Source organism: Choloepus didactylus, chromosome 6 (assembly GCF_015220235.1).
Source record: "Choloepus didactylus isolate mChoDid1 chromosome 6, mChoDid1.pri, whole genome shotgun sequence".
Lineage (NCBI taxonomy): Eukaryota > Metazoa > Chordata > Mammalia > Pilosa > Megalonychidae > Choloepus > Choloepus didactylus.
The window spans coordinates 107,170,836-107,188,433 of record NC_051312.1 but is presented as its reverse complement, the minus strand read 5'-3'; the positions used below and the strand labels follow the sequence as shown (position 1 = coordinate 107,188,433).

General features: G+C 35.4%; 1 pseudogene; it reads left to right on the top strand.

Moving 5' to 3' along the window:
- Positions 1-424: 424 nt before the first annotated feature.
- Positions 425-990, top strand: LOC119538181 (annotated as a pseudogene).
- Positions 991-17,598: the final 16,608 nt, after the last annotated feature.

The following is a 17,598-nucleotide window of genomic DNA, read 5'->3' as shown; positions in this document are numbered from 1 at the left end:
TTGGTAAAGTTGAAATGATCACAGTAAATAAGGAATTTGATTGTGATGAGAAGAATGAAGATGTCTCATAGAAATGACCCTGTCAAAATACTAACATATTAAAGAAACCCTCAGAGATATTTCAGGACATTGAAAGTGCAAAAGATCAAGAGTTGCCCAGGGATGAGCCTGGACCCAGCATCATGGGATTGAGAAAGCCTTCTGGACCAAAAGGATGAAGAGAAATGAAACAAAATAAAGTTTCAGTGGCTGAGAGATTTCAAATGGAGTTGAGAGGTCTTTCTGGAGGGTATCTTTTGCTATGCCTTAAACAGATATTCCTTGGGGGTTGGCATTCCCTGTAAGTGGCAGACCTGGAGCTAACATGGAGAAACTTGAATTAGCTTTAGCGGAAGAAAAATGGAGGAACCAGAGAACATTAAGGATGAATTCAGGAAGCCCTGAGACCATGGAAACCTTGCCTGCTCTCTACACTATTTTCCAAGGAGAAGTTGCTGTGGTGACAGACTATGGAGCGTTTCTCAAAATTCCAGACTGTCAGAAACAAGTTCTGGTCCATCAACTCACATGTCGTCCTGTCTGGTAGATAAGCCCTCTGAGATAGTAGATATTGGAGACAAGATGTGGGTGAAGCTTATTGGCTGAAGATGAAAAATGAAAGGGTAAAGTATCCTTCTCCATGAAAATTGTTAACTAAGGCACTAGGAAAGAGCTCGATCCCAACAATGTTATCATTGAGCAAGAAGAGCTGTGTAGGTGGTCCTTCCGGGATTACACTGGGCAGAAGTTCACCCTTGAGTCTATCAACCTGCAAGAAGTGTGCTGTAAAGGCCACTTTGGAAAGGATTGTTTTATGCAACCAGGTGGGACTAAATACTCTCTGAGGAAGAGGAGAAGGAAGAGGCTAAGTCAGTGGAGTTTGAGAAGACTGACCCCTTGAGGAATTCTTCTAGAAAAAAGAAAGAAGGAAAAGAAGAAAAAGAAACATAGAGACAGGAAGTCATCTGACTCTAATAGCTCAAACTCTGAGAGTGATAACAGGCAAGAAGATGAGACACTCATCAAAAGACAGCATGGGCACAAAGAAGCAGCAGCACCAAAGAAACACAAGTAGTGAGAGTGGAGAGTGGAGGGGTGGTTGAAAGAATATAGTACCAGGAGACTTGTCCCCTGAAGCCCTGGCTCCTGGAAAGACTCAATAGCAAGAATATGGCCTCCCACCCCATTGTCTTCTCTCCCTTGGGAGAGGGCTGTCACTCATGCAGCAGGCAGGTTGGAGTTAGATGCTAAGAGCAGCTGCCTGAATTGTTGTTTCCTTCTCACTCCTGGTCCCTTTGCAGGTGACCTCTGTAGGTCACCCATTCGTTCACCCACCTTCATTCAGCAGGAGGTCCCATTGCCCTTCCCAACTGCAACTGCCAGAGCTGGATTCCTGCACAGGAGCCCAGGCTAGAGCCACAGGTACTGCTGTGGAGGTAAGTCTCAATGTAGTTGCAGAAGAGAGCAATTGGCCCTTGCCTGCTGTCTGTCCTTGGCTGATAGGCAGGAGATCGCTGCTGCATCCCCCACAGGGGCAGAGAGCCTCTTCTCTGGCAGTGTAAGGGGAGAGTGTGGTAGAAGTGGTGCTCACTTTTTCCAGTCTCCCAACATGTTTCTACTATGCTAGAAATGACAGCCAATGGCCACACCAGAAAATAATCATCTACAGTGACTGAGCTTGTGTGTGGCATTCCTCCAGAACACTGAAGCAGACAGCCCAAGCCAAGATTATTGCTCTCCTTGTATATACTACTGTGTGAGTCAGTCGGTTCCACTTCAGGTATCTGCTTAAATTCATGGCACTTAATGACAATGTGTTTGGTTTTAACCTTAAAAAAAAAAACATAGATATACCTTTTTAGTTTTTAGTTTATTAGCATAGCTAGCAGGAAATACCTGAAACTGTTGAACTGCAACCCACTAGCCTTGATTCTTGAAGACAATTGTATAACTATATAGCTTACACTCTCTGACCGTGTGATTGTGAAAACCTTGTGGCTCATACTCCCTTTATCCAGTGTATGGGCAGATGAGTAGAAAAATGGGGACAAAAAGTAAATGAATAGTAGGGGGTGTGCCAGTTTGAATGTATTATGCCCCCAAATGCCATTATCTTTGATGTGATCTTGTGTGGGCAGACCTATCAGTGTTAATTAGATTGTAATTCTTTGAGTGTTTCCATGGAGATGTGCCTCACCCAACTGTGGGTGATGACTTTGGTTGGATAATTTCTATGGAGGTATTGCCCCACCCATTCAGGGTGGGTCTAAATTAATCACTGGAGCCATATAAATGAGCTGACAAACAGAAGGAACTCAGTGCAGCTAAGAGTGACATTTTGAAGAGGAGCTACAGCCAAGAGGGACACTTTGAAGAATGCACTGGAACTGAGAGGAGCTTCAGCTTACAGAGACATTTTGGAGATGGCCTTTGAAAGCAGAATTTTGCTCCGGAGAAACTAAGAGAGGACAAACACCCCTGTAGTAACTAAGAGTGACATTTTTGAGGCGCTGATGCCTGGAGAGGAACATCCTGGGAGAAAGCCATTTTGAAACCAGAACTTGGAGCAGATGCCGGCCACGTGCCTTCCCAGCTAACAGAGGTTTTCTGGACGCTATTAGCCATCCTCCAGTGAAGGTACTCTATTCTTGATGCATTATCTTGGACACTTTATGGCATTAAGACTGTAACTGTGTAACCAAATAAACCCCCTTTTATAAAAGCCAATCCATTTCTGGTGTTTGCATTCCAGCAGCATTAGCAAACTAGAAGGGGGGGGGGGAGGAGAGGTATGGGATGTTTTGGATATTCTTTTTAACTTTTATTTTTATTTTTATTCTTATTTTTTGGAGTAATGAAAATGTTCAGAAATTGATTGTGGTGATGAAACCACAGTGAACTAAATAAATGTAATTTTACTTTTTGATTTTTGTACATATTTATAACCCACAGTAAGAGAGTTTATAATATTTTGAAAAAAATTTAAAGGTCACAGAACAATTATAATTTTAGTATTAATAATGAACATCATTTTGCATGGAGCAAAGTGAGAACTGCCTATACATGAAATAGCTGTAGAAAGAAAATCTTAATCCTCTGTGAAGGGAATTGACTGTATTCATGACTGTCATTAATCTCTACCGGTAGGAAGAAGACAGAAGTGGTTTAATTTCTTATCCTATTTTCATTTTATGAGTAAGATTTTGCATTTCTGACATAATTCCATTAGCAAAGTAATCACAGTTTTGTAATTTATATATAAAAAGTGGGAACAATTTTTTAAATGAAATACATTTACAAAAACTTTAGAAAACAATATAAAATTCATTAAAGAAAACTGTAGAAAACAATCTATATCCATTTTATTAATAGCGTGCCATCTCTATTTTATATCATTATATTTTAAGAAATAAAATATTATAGACAGGCTGTAATTGAAGCTTCATCTATACTTCTCCCTTCTCCCTTCAAATCTACAGGTAATCACTACCCTGAATTTGCTGTACATCAAGATAGGAGTAATGTTCTTGATAATATATTGTTTTGGAAGAAACATTAGCTTTGGAACGAGACAACTTGTGTCTAGTTAGAGATCTAACACTTATTATCTGGGGGCACATCACTTAACATCTTTGTGCCCAAGGTTTGTCATGTGAAAATGAGAATAATCTTACCTATTTCACAAAGATGTGTAGAAATAATTGATATAAAGCTTTTCACACTTAAATAACTCTCAATTTATGGTAGATAGAAATGTTACTATTGTTATGGTTTTGGCTGCTGTCCACTCAGGAGGAGTTAAGATGGAGAGAGAGTTGTAATGTTTCTTGACGTTGGACTGTTCTTTCTCTTGAGCTAATCCTCAGCTCCTTCCCTGAACAAGTGAAATCATTCCTCACTTTTATCTTACCTTCCAGGCTTGAAAACAGCTAAGTGGTCTACTGTAGTCTCAGAAGCAGTCCTGCCCTGAAGCTGACAGTAGCCCTACAGCAAATAAGAATATAAAGTGAAGTTCTGATGTGGGATTCCCGCATTAAAGAGAAAATTGTTCTGTATAATAATTGGAGGCTGGAACCCTTGTCAGTTTGTATATGGGTCAGGGATTTACCATCTGCAACATTATCCTCCCTTGCCTCCAAAATTGTGGCAGAAAATTTGCCAAATGCATTTGTTTGGCATCAAGTATTATTTGCTCTCTTCTTGTCACAATGCTATAGACTTTTTAAACAAACATGAAAAGGGCATCCTGAGACACTGCTGGCAATTGAAAATTTGTTGCGGCACCGACATAGCTACAAGGTCATATTTAAAATTTTCTTTTCTGAAAGCAGGCATATTTGATTTCCTCCTACAGACTTCATTTGCAGTCTGGGCCCATCCTACTAATCAATAAATAAAGCCCAGTTAAGCCACATTTATTTCTAGGAGCAAATAGCAATCAGTGCATCACTGTGGAGCTCAGACCCTGTCCATCAGCTGAATCAGTGAACAATGAAGGCTGGGGCTTTGAGAATTCATTCTGAAGGGAAAATTCTGCCTCAAAGGCATGGAAATGGACCAATCCCTTAGATTTGTATATTACCTTCCTTAATTATCTGGAGGATAAGCTCAACTCTATGTTTCATTTAAAACATATAGGTACCTACTTCTTTGATATACAACCAAGACTTTGTTGTTGTTGTTGTTATCTTTTAATGATTTTATAGCAATTAATAATTTCAAAGAACAACATTTGATAGTTATCCGGAATTTTAGATACCTTTATTTATTTCATTTAATCTTCATAACCAAATTGAAAAATAAAAAGAGCCCAAGATTACCATGGTAATAACTAGCTGCATGTCTATTATTCAAATCCAAGTTTGTTTAAATGGTTCATTTACTTGATTTATCATCTCAACTACATTGTATTTTCCTTGAGGGAACAGAACAGGTCTCATTTAACTTGTAGCTTTCATACAACCTTGCATAGTAGGTGCTCAGTAAATAGTAATTAATCAAATAGATGGACTAATGATTAATTTAGAGATCCTCAGAAGGCGTTTTCTGGTTTCCATACTGTTGCCCTCTAAATACAATGTCATGATTTTTGTTTGGATGCAACAGAATCAAGAGACATCGCTACAGAATAGCTGAGTGACCTTATGCAAGCTGTTTCAAGCTTCTGGACTTTACTTCCTTCATGAAAGAGAAGGAAATGATCATTTGTGAATGCCCCTTCCAGGGCTAAACTGTTGTGTGATTTCCTTTGAAAGACCTTGATTTAAGCTTGCTTTTCTGGCAGTATTACTCTTGAGCATCCTTTTTGTCACACTGGTATATGAGACATATAATTGCAGGAGCAAATGCAGAGATACAATAATTATAATAAGTCTGGGGAAGGGGCAATTATATCTTCTTTCTGTGAAAGTCCAGAATCCCTTGGCCGTAAGTACTCATCATCATAAAATATAATAACAGTCAGTAAAGGTTTCTTCCTTGGCAGCCTCATTAGCAGAAAGTATAGCTGAGAACTAGGATTTAAATTTAGAAAACTTCTAGCACTTATCACAGTTGTAATTTAAGAAATTATGGGTGCAATTATTTGTTTATAATTAACCTGCCAGCCTAGATTGTACATCCCATGGGGCAGGAATAAATCTGCCTCGTTCCACTCAACAAACATGGTTTTTAGAACACTTAATGCACTTCTTAGGGGTGTGTGTGTGTGTGTGTGTGTGTGTGTGTGTGTGTGTGTATTTACATGTAAAGAAAAAGAGAGAGAACAAATAAACACTAAAGCCCAAACATCAGTGCTTATGCACTTCTTTCGTAGATTCAGACCCCAGACTTGTGTATCCACAGGCCTGTGTGCAGCATTAGCAGAACAGCAAATCAGTGTTCCAAGCTGCCATGGGAACAACCGCTTATTTCTTTGAGGAGCCTCAGGGACTTCCCAATGGTGAGTTTTGTATATCTCATGGAGCCCATTTTTCAAGTCAGAGCATCAAAAAAATATATATATTGAAAATTTGGTGAAAGTCCATTTAGCCATGGTTTTCACTCAAAGAAAAAACAGATGGAAAGAATTTCCATATGTTTCTTACTGTATCACATGTAAATGGAAGTGAAGTGATAAATTACAATTTACATTTTAAAAGAACACTTTAACTACAACACGGAGAATAATTCTCAACAAGCAAGTCAAAATGAGGAGGGCCAACGTGGAGGCAGTGGTTGTAAGTTCACATGAGAGCTGACTGTGGCATGGACACACTGCAGGTTCATAACTGTGAAGTGCAAAGAAGCAGGTACTTTTGAGAGATCTGGGGGTTGTAGAATTCACTGTACTTGGTGATTAATAGGATGTGGAGTATAAGTAAATTTTCAAAGGTTACTTCTACCTATTTGGCCTGAGGTTTGTAAGAGCAAATTGAACTCATTTGGCTTCAAAGTTTGATGAATTATTTATTAATTCAAAATTATAAGCTCTGGTATTCAAATTATTCGTTCTTATTTAATTTTTGTCTTCTTGAGAGATGTATTAAAACCTCTGTTTTTGTTTACTTGTTTGTTTCACATATACTTCAGTAATTTGCTATTTGTTGAGCAATATTTCATTTTTAAATTTTTTACCTTTATTTATTATAAATAACCCTCTCTTGCTATTTAGTGAATTTTCTTGATTGTTAGAAATTAATGTTGACTTTTTTCTGTTTGCCTCCATTAGACTGAGAAAAATGAATGCTGTGTATTTGCTTGATATATTTTGTTTTTTTTTATGCCTCCTTAGGCGAATTCTTGGCATTTAACAGGACCGTTTTAAGAGAATACTTTGTTTTAACTGACACATTTGATTTTAGTTCAGTTACCTATTTATGATTTTCCTTTTATATTTTTATTTTGTTTCTATTTTTTTCTATTAGAACTATGTTTTCTTTGCTTTTTCCAGTGATTTTAAAATCTGGTGAGAGTTAGCTTGCACTTTTCCCAAAATACTGTTTAATCTCAATTCTCAGGTTATGAAAATAAAACAATAAAATGTGCACTTGGTGCCTCTTGAAAGGCGAGGAATTAATATACTCTATTTCAGGGCTTGTAAACATGGCTGCATAATAGAATCACTCAGGAAGTCTGTAAAAATCCCAGTGCCCAGGCCACACTCCATACCGTTTAAATCAGAAATCTGACAGTGGAACCTAGCATCCATGTACAAAATAAAAAATAAAAATAAAAATAAAAGCTCCCTTAATGATTCCAATGTTCAGTCAAGGTTGAGAAGCAGTGCTCTTCTCCTCTTCTTTCTACTCTCTCCTCTGTACTGCTCTCCTTCCTCTACCCATTACACAGATCCAGTCCAAACCTTGTGTTCCTGTTATCTACTGGAACAAGCTACTCCAAAATCTTAACAATCATTTTGTTGTATCTCAGGATGCTGTGGATTAAGAATGTGGGCAGGGCTCAACTGGGAGATCCTTTTGTTAAATATAACATGGACTTGGTTATTCAGCTGGCAGATGGGCTGGGCTGGAGGATCCAAGATGGCTCACTCGCATGGCGGGCAACTGTGCAGGAACGACCGGAAGGCTGGCCTCAACTGTGATTACCTGCTGAATCACCTCACTGGGGCCCAGCCAGCATTTTTTTTTTTTTTTTTTTTTTTTTATAAAACATGGAATATTCTCTCCCATGGCTATTCAAATATTTTGCTACAACTTTTAAAAACAGGAAAAAGTTCTATTTCATGGAATAGAGTCCCCATTTTATGCTCAAATATATTGTTTATTTTTATTTTCTTTCAAGTTCTGAATATTTTCTTAAAGTATTTCTTTCCTTCTGCTTCTGTGATGAATTCTGATTTCTTCCTCATGAAAGTCTTTTATCTTATTAGTAAACGTTTAGTTTAAATGTAACATAAAGAAGAGAAAACAAATTAAAATTTCACTGCAAGCTGAATTTTCAAACTGTATTAAACAAGAGAAAAGGAAATACGCATTCTTACAAAGATTTGTACACAAACGTTTATAGCAGCTTTATTTGTAACAGCCACGCACTGGAAGTAACCCAAAGGTCCATCAAAAGGTGAAAGAAGAAACAATCTGTGATATTCACATACAGTAAAATACTACCCAGCAATAAAAATAATAATGAACTCTTAATGAACGCAACAAAAGTATTTATACTGAGTGTAAGAGCTAGAAGAGTGCATACTGAATGATTATGTTTATATAAAACTCTAGAAAATCCAAACTGATCTATAGTGATGGAAAGCACAGCAGTATTTGCTGGAGCTGTTGGGGTTGGCGGGAGTAGGAAGGAGGAATATGTTTACTATCTTAATTGTGTTGATACATGTGTCAAAATGTATCAAATGTTGTACTTTAAGTGTACATTTTGTTGTATGTTGATTATCTCCCAATAAAGTTTTGTTTTAAAAGGAACAGATCTATGTCACCTATACCTCCTTCCAGTCACTGTCTTCCCGCACATGATGGTAGCCATATCAGGATTTGTAATCCCGCAGATTAATTGTGTCTATTTTTTTACTTTAAATAAATGTAATTATAAAATATGTACTATTTTTTGTCTGATTTATTTTTCTCCACATTATATTTATGAAATTCATTCATGTGGTTGCATTTGTAATTCCTATGACTATTATATTTTTTGTATCAATAAAGAAAATAAATGAATCATTTATCCTGTTGATTGACATTTGGTTTGTTTCAGTTTCTTTAGCATTATGAATCATGCTGATATGAATATTGTTGTACATGTCTTTTGGTGAAAATATATGTTTTTCTAATGTATATACCTCTAGAAGTGGAATTGATAGGTGATAGTAGGTATATCATATGATAGGTATATATTTAAATTTTTAAGAAACTGCTGAATTGTTTTGTAATGTGTCTGTAGCAGTTTTTATTCCAACCAACAGGGCCTAAGAATTCGAGTTCCCCTACATCCTTGCCAACACTTGGTATCAACATTCTTTTTAATTTTAGACATTCTAATAAGTAAATAGTGTTCTTTGACTATAGTTTAAATTTGAATTTCCCTAATAATAATGAACTTGATGCATGCTTCTTTTCATGTGGTTATTGGTCATCTGTATATCTTCTTTAGTAAAGTGTCTGTTCAAATGTTTTCCCCATTTCTATAGGGTTGTTTATTTTTTTATTATTAAGTTTTAAGAGTTTTCAAAATATCTAAGATGTAACTATTTTATAAGATATGTAAATTGAATTTTTTTTAGGTTATGGCTTGTCTTTTCATTTTCTTTACAATGTCTGTCAAAGAGCAGATGTTTCTTATTTTGATGAAGTTCAATTCAAACTTTTTTTTCTTATACCTCTTTTACTGTCTTATACAAGAAAACTTTGCCTATTCCATGGCTACAAAGTTTTTCTCATATATTTCATTTTAGACATTTTTTAGCCTTAGGTTTTATACATTTAGATATCTGATCCATTTTGAGTCAATTTTTGTATATCATGTGAGGTATATAGATCCAGGTTCATTTTTTTGCATACGGACATCCAATAATTCCTGCAATGTTTGTTGGAAAGGCTATTCTCTGCTGAACTTTCTTTGTACTTCTGTCAAAAATCAAGTGACTTTTTATGCACAGGTCTATTTCTGGACTCTGTTATGCTGTTCAGTTCACTAAAATAATATATAAAAAGATATATGTTTATCTATATATGTGGTATCCACAGTGTTTGGATTTTGATAGCTCTTAAGTCTCAAAGTTGGATAAGTCAAGTATTTCAGCAATACTCCTCTTCCACAAAGTTGTTTTGGCCACTGTATGTCCTTTGAATATCCACATGGATTTTAGAATCAACTTGTCTATTTTTGTAAGAAATTATCCTGGGATTTTGACTGGGATTGCATTTAATCTATAAATACATTGAAGGAGAACTGACATTTAACAATATCTTACTAATATTTTCTTCCAATCCATTAACACCATATATTGCTCCATCTGTTTAGGTTTTCTTTAATATCTCTCAGCAGTGTTTTACAGTTTCCAGTGTACTGGTCTGCACATCTTGTTCCAAATTTATCCCTAATATTTCATATTTTTTGGTATGTTGTTATATTTCAACTTTTGTTACTTCATTGTTAAAGAAATGCAGTTGATTTTCAAAAGTTGATATTGTATCCCATAGCTTTGCTAAACTAACTTATTAAGTCAAGTAGCCTTAGCATAGATTTCATGGTATATTTTACATAAGAGATAAAGTCAAATGCAGATAGAGTTTTACTTCTACCTTTATAATCTGGATATTTTAATTTCTTTCTCTTACATTATTGCTTGGGTTAATACCTCCAATTGATTGGAAGTTGAAAATAGCCTAGAAAGCAGATATTGCTCTGTTCCTGACATTGAGGAAAGTATTCAATATTTCACCACTAAATATGCTAGTAGTCTACTAAATGCTTTTTATGGATGGCCTTTATTAGGCAGAGGAAGTTCTAGTTATCTATTGCTCTGTAACAAATTAGAGTACACTTCAGACAACTAACATTTAATATCTCACGGTTCCTGTGAGTCAGGAATCTGGAAGCAGCTTAAATGGGTGATTCTGGCTCAGAGTCTCACTTGAGGCTGCAGTCAAGCTGCCTCACTAGGACTGAGGTCATCTTTTATACTTTATATTTACATGGTAATATACTTGAATATTATTGATACTCTTTAGTAATACATTTTAAGGTTGCTTAATCTTCTTCTGAAGAGTTATCATAATATATATAACAGTTCTGCTATTACCAAATTTTCAGTTGTTTTTAATTTTATGCAATAATAAAATGATTCACTAAATGTTTGCTCTGATTTATACACGTGCCAGTTTGGATGTATCATGTCCCCCAAAATGTCATTATCTCTGATGCAGTCTTGTGTGGACAGACATATTAGTGTTGATTAGATTGTAATTCTTTGATTGAGTGTTTCCATGAAGATGCGATCCACCCAATTGTAGGTGATAACTCTGATTGGATAATTTCCATGGAGGTGTGGCCCCGCCCATTCAACATTGGCCTTGATTAGTTTACTAGAGCACTATATAAGCTCAGACAGAAGGAGCAAGCTTGCTGAAGCCAAGAGGGACACTTTGAATAGCACAGGAGCTGAGAGAGGAACTGTAGTTCACAGAGACATTTTGGAGACAGCCTTTGAAAGCAGACTTTTGCTCCAGAGAAGCTAAGAGAGGACAAATGCCCCAAGAGCAACTGAGAGTGACATTTTGGAGAGAAGCTGAAGCTTCGTGAGTAAGGTCCTGGGAGAAAGGCTTTTTGAAACCAGAATTCCAGAGCAGATACCAGCACATGCCTTCCCAACCAACAGAGGTTTTCTGGACACCACTGGCCATCCTCCAGTGAAGGTACCCAATTGCTGTAGCATTACCTTGGACACTTTATGGCCTTAAGACTGTAACTGTATAACCATAAACTCCCTTTTATAAAAGCCAATCCATTTCTGGTATTTTGCAAAAATGCAGCATTAGCAAACCGGCACAATGCTTATGATCAAATTAAGAATATCTGTGCCACCTCATCCTAAAAGCCATTTTAACTATTATATTTTTTAATAATGAAAGGTATCTCAAGGATGGTATTTCATCTAACTGCCACATATTTATTTTTTTGCTAATGAAATTAGAAGTTATTGAGATTTAATGGGAAAACGTTTTTTTATGATGGGCCATGAACAAAATGTCCTTACCTGGACTCTCAAATTTAATAAAATTTGTATTGTTCATGTTTGTCTTAGATTCTTACCTGCATAGATCTCTAAGTGATATTCAGGTCATTTTTCTATAGGTCCCTCATTTTACTGAGGAAGATGTTAGATTCCTAAAAAGTAAGTGATGTGCCAAGATGGTACTGAGAGTTATTCAGAAGCCTTTTAAATGTCTGAAAGCTGTGCATATATCCACAGATCTAGATTAAGTGCTTTATATTTTTCATTCTATATTTGAAGACAAATGTAAATAAATACTAAAAATAAGAAAAAAATCTTTCACCTATGTGTTGTGTTGAAACCACTTTTATTTAGAACTTTATAATAGATATTTTTAATTTTTTTTGTTTTTGAAAAAATAATAAAATGAAATTGGGGTATCTATGCATTGATGGGTTAAATAAGGCCTCTTGTAACCAAGACTATTTTACCTTATTCCTATGCTACCATTTTTCCATTGCATTTTTTGATATATACATGTATTTTTGAATGGCAACTTTAAAGCAGTGGATAGCATAAGAAAAATTAATTCAAATTCAATATGTCTGAAAGTATTAATGGGTTATTCCTAGCTTCCAGGCATTGTTCTTATCCATGGAGAAACAATGATGAATGTGTTATACACAAGTTTGTTTTCCAGTAGAAAAGCAATAATAAAATAACCAACAAAGTATAGAGTTCTTGTTTTGCTATAGAGATGTATATAGCCTGTCCCTCCTGCTGATTGCAACCAAAAACTCAGACAAAATACTGAAAACAACTATTGGAGGACTCTGAAAAGCTAACAGAAGGCGGCAGATTATTGAAGGGAGTCAGAAACTTGTTTTTTTCTTGCAACGTTGCCCTGACTATTTGAGGGAAAATGATAACACTTTCTGATGTGGGGTATAAAGGGGCCAACATGTTTACAAAATTTCTGCATTTTACATGAAGTGTTTCAGTATTAACTCTAAGTAGACTGTGGATGATAAGGAATGCAAATCAAAAGCCATAACCAACCCCTACTTGAATAATACAAATAGATATAGGCAAAAAGCCAAAAGAGAAATTAAAGTGGAATATTAAAAATATCCAAATTATCCAAAAGAGGATGGGAGTAGGGGAGCAGAGGAATAACAACAACAAAACAGGTGGCAAACAGAAAAAAAAACATATCTAAAAAAATAGACCAACTATATTAACAATGATACTAAATGAAAATGATTTAAACACACAATTAAAAGCTTCCGAAGTGGTTGAGAGAATGGGTACAAAAAACAAGAATATACTATATACTCTATGCTGTCTAAAAGAGACCTGCTTTAAATACAAAGACACAGATACTTGTAGCAAAGACACTACAAATAGTACTTGATTGATGCAATAGCCATGTAGAAAGAATCGAACATCAATTCTTAACTCATATCATCCATAAAAATCAACTCAAAATGAGTTACAGAGCTAAAAGTAAAATTTAAAACTATAAAATTTCTAGCATGAAAGCAAAGGAGAAAATCTTTCTCACTTTGTGTTAGGGCAGAGTTTTCTAGAAAGAAAATAAAAAGCCAAAAATATTTTTTTAAATATTAAATTCAAGTTCATCAAATTTATAACTTTTACTCCTTAAAAGACAGTTTCTTAAAAATTTAAACATGTGCTTCCAAATGACCCACTCATTCCATTCCTAGGTATTCACCCAGAGGAATGAGAACATACATTCCCATAAAGTCTTTTACATGAATATTTATAGCAACTTTATTGTAATAGCTATAAACTAGAAACAACCTAAATGTCTATTATCTAATTAATGGAAAAACAAATTCTCGTATATACCTGTACAATCAAACACTATTCAGTGATAAACTTTAATAAAGTATTGATGTATGCAATAACAAAGTAATTTTGCTGAAAGAATACAAAACGTGTGATTCTGTTTATAGAAAATTCTAGAAAACTCAAAATTAATCTATAGTGACAGACAGAAGAACAGTTGTTGCCTAGAGCTGGGGTGGAAGTAGGGACTGTTTACAGTGGGGCATGAGAAAAATTTGGGGGGTGATAGAAATGTTTTTATCTCTGTCCATTTGCTTCCAGTGAGGCCGCCTCCATGCTATAGGCCCCGTTGTTCAGGAACTGACACATGACTCTAGTCAGTTAATGTCCAATGAATTCAATTATGGGACTCTTCTTTGAGCCATCATGTGAGGAGACCATGTCTTCCAGAGCGCAAGCTGTGATAGTGATTGTGACTAAAAGGTACTGGGGCTACCCTGAGGTACTTGAATCTGGATATACACAGAGGAAGCAGAGCTTAGAAGTGACTCCAGGTGGCTTTATTTGAACCCAAATTAAGCTGGTCCTTCCTCAGAATTTTCATTCCTTAAACCGTCAATTTTCCCATTTTGCTTAAAAATTTGGGACTCCCTCGTTCTTGGTCTCTCTGACTTCCCATGAAAAATGCCAGATTGATAACATGTTGTAAGAATGATGTGGTGAAAACCTTGAAGAAGAGTATTTTGGAAAAGAAGGGCTGAATAGATACTTGCCAATCATGTTGTGGAAGGAATTCCTGTGCTGGATAGGTTCTATCTGTGCATATGTTACTCTATAAACAAAGGCAGAAATTGTGCAAATATTAATAGGGTGAGGCTGTCTTTATGTAGAATCAGAAATAAGATCACAAAATTGTCTATTGTACTATTATTAATAAATTCTTACTCAAGCCGATTTGATCTTTGCCTTCATACAACTCTTATTAGTTGATCTCTTCTTAACTTCTGGATACACAATTGATACCTTTTATGAGGCTAGAAAGTAGACTTTAGAGACAGATAATGTTTAAATCTCACTTCTGCTATTTGCTATCTATGTGAGTTTGGCTACGCTACTTAATTTTTCTAGGTCCTGTTCTCTCCCCTCTAAAAGGTGGATAACACCTAAATCATAGGTTTGTTGTAACACTTAAAAGAAATATGGTATATTGTCTGGAGGAGGTTAGGTCTTTTTTTTTCCAATTCCAGATGACAATACTCCAAATATTTTAATGTCTCCCCTGAAGTTTTTTCTTTTTTAATATTATGTACATTTCCTATGGTTAATACTTTCTTCCTGTGTCATAGCTTTCAAATTATTTCCTATTTTAGTAGCCTTCCCCTACAAACATCTAGTTTTCCAATGACCTTCTTATTTTGGAAGTTTCAGAATTGACAGCACTAGTAAATTTTGTTCTGGGAATGCAATAGTAAGAGTAATTGATATTATTTTATTGCAAATTTTAAATAGACACCTACCTAGGAAAGGATACATATTTTAGTACAGAACTTCACATACTCCCCTTCCCTTCTCCATAAATCTAAAAACAATTTCTTGAGTAGTAAGAGGTTCTAGACTACAGAATCATATATACTTTTTGACTTTTTTTTTTGGAAATAAATTTAAGTTACAAAACATTACAAGAGTAAAAATTATAAAAAGAATGCTCATTTTCTTCTCTGCCAGTGAGAAATCTGGCTTTTCCTAATATATTTTACATTTTTTCAAAATGTAGTGCTTAAGTTTCGCATATTGGAATGTCTTCTTTCCTGTATATGGCAGAATTTGAGGTTGCTACCAGGAGTGAACAAAGAGACACATCCAGTCATAAAATCATGTCAAAATCCTTAAAACTGTATACACTGTGTGAGATTAATAAATAATTAGTTTAATATAGATCTTTTCAGAGTTGCATAGTAAAACATATTTGTACTTAGTTTTCAGCTAGAAAATCAAGCAAAATCTCTTTCAAACTCTATTGCCATATTAAAACTCAAAGATAGGTTTTTACACTTTTTTTAAAATTCACATGTACCATTTTTTTTCAGTCCAAAGATTGGGAAAGTAACAGAATTTTATACCAAATAAAAAAGTAGCCCATTTAAATATAATAGAAGAAATTCAACTTGGCACATTATTCTCTTAATGTTTGCTTAGGAAATCTTTCCTTCTTACAGAAAAACATTATGTGGTGCTATCTGGCTTCACACTGGGTAGAAATCAGCTGAATAGAGGCAATATAATGTAATGGAAAGTTTTGTTATGAGTCATGAAAACTAGATTCCCAAACAGATATGCCTTTGCTCTATGCCAAGCTTTGCTAATTTGAACTACCTAGAAGTACAATGAAGTACAGCAAAGGAGTAAAATGGACTAGGTGAATAACAAACAACAATGCAAGCCAAAGATGGGTAGGACTCACACACAATCTCAGAACAGAGGAGAAAGACAGGAGGTGGATTGTAGTAAACTGCAGATATCATCTCTTCTAAAGACAGGAAGCTGCTACTCCTGTTTAGCTAATGATTACCAAATGATGGTTTACCAGATTTTCAAGCAGAATGCAGAAATCTAGATTTTTGCGTTGTCATCCAATTTATAAATATTTGCAAGTCGATTTTGAAAAATCCTTTGCTAAACTTCCGTAATGGCTTTGACAAAATAACTGGTACCTGACTAGGCCACCTGCCATAAATAACCATTAAACTGGACAAATGAAGGAGGCAGCCATTTTCAGGCACAGGAAACAGGCAGCATAAAACTTCAGTTCTGTAGAAAAAGAAATTTTCAAAATGAGCCCTCCAATCACCCTGATTTTCTGCCTTGGAGAAATTTCTCAACTGTGATACAGTGACCTGGAATCTAAGCAAACAAGGCAATCCCACTTCGCTGAAGATGTAGGAATCAGAGATTGTAGAAGCTGAAGCAGCAGGAATTTGCAGGGCGGTGGACAGCCCACAAAATCATCTAGTTTGCTCATCTAGTTCTTGGCAGGGGCTGGGTACAGCTGCCTACATGGAGACTCTACACAACTTCTCAAAAAGTGGGTGATACAGGATTGAGAAAGAAACAAAACATTCATGTCAAACAGTGTTTGAAACCTCAGTGTTCTGGCCCAAAGTGAACAGATATGTTTGCTCCTTGTTATCACATACAGCATTCAGCTGAGAAATCAGAAGGTCTATATCATAGGAATAAGGACCATGTGTTAAAGAAAGGCTTATTCTATGCCCACCCACACAATGCTTCAAAATAAAATCTAACAAGACCAACAGGGGAGAAAGAGTTTGGAGGTTAAGTCCCCAAAAGCTATAGGGACTTGGGAAACACATTGATCTTTCCACAGATCCTCCCTAATGTGGCATGAAACCAAGCCTAAACAAGTTCAAAGGGACAGGCCAGTAATTGAATGATCTACTAGAAGAAAAACATATGTTCCTAAATGGAAATTAACAGCAAAGGTCAATATACAATAAAAAAATACTAGCATGTCAATAAACAAGAAAATGTAATTGAAAACACAAGACAAACAGGCAAGCAAACAAAACAGTCAATGGAAATTTACCCCATGATGCCTGACACTATATCTCTATAGGAATTGGATAATTAACCATAGATTTAAAAATTTAAAGCAGCTATTATGCCTATTTTCGAAGAACTAGAGGAACATATGTTTAAAGAACTGAAGGGAAATGTGATTGTAATGAGTGAGTATGAGGGAATCTCAGCAGAGAAAAAGGAATATAAAAAGAACCAAATAATAATTCTAGCTCTAAAAATTATAGTAAGTGAAATTTAAAACTATTAGATCAGGTTAAACAACATATTAGAGATGGCAGAAGAAAAAGAGACAGTAAATATGAGGCTAAATCAATAGAAATTATCTAATAAACAGTGTCTCAGGACATTACCAAAGGTTCTAACATATATAGTATAAGATTCCTATGAAATATCCCAATTATGTGAATTAGGTCATGGGTCATATAAAAGTACACCAGAGGAGAGGAGTGGGCTAAAAATATGTTAGGGAGTAGTTAATA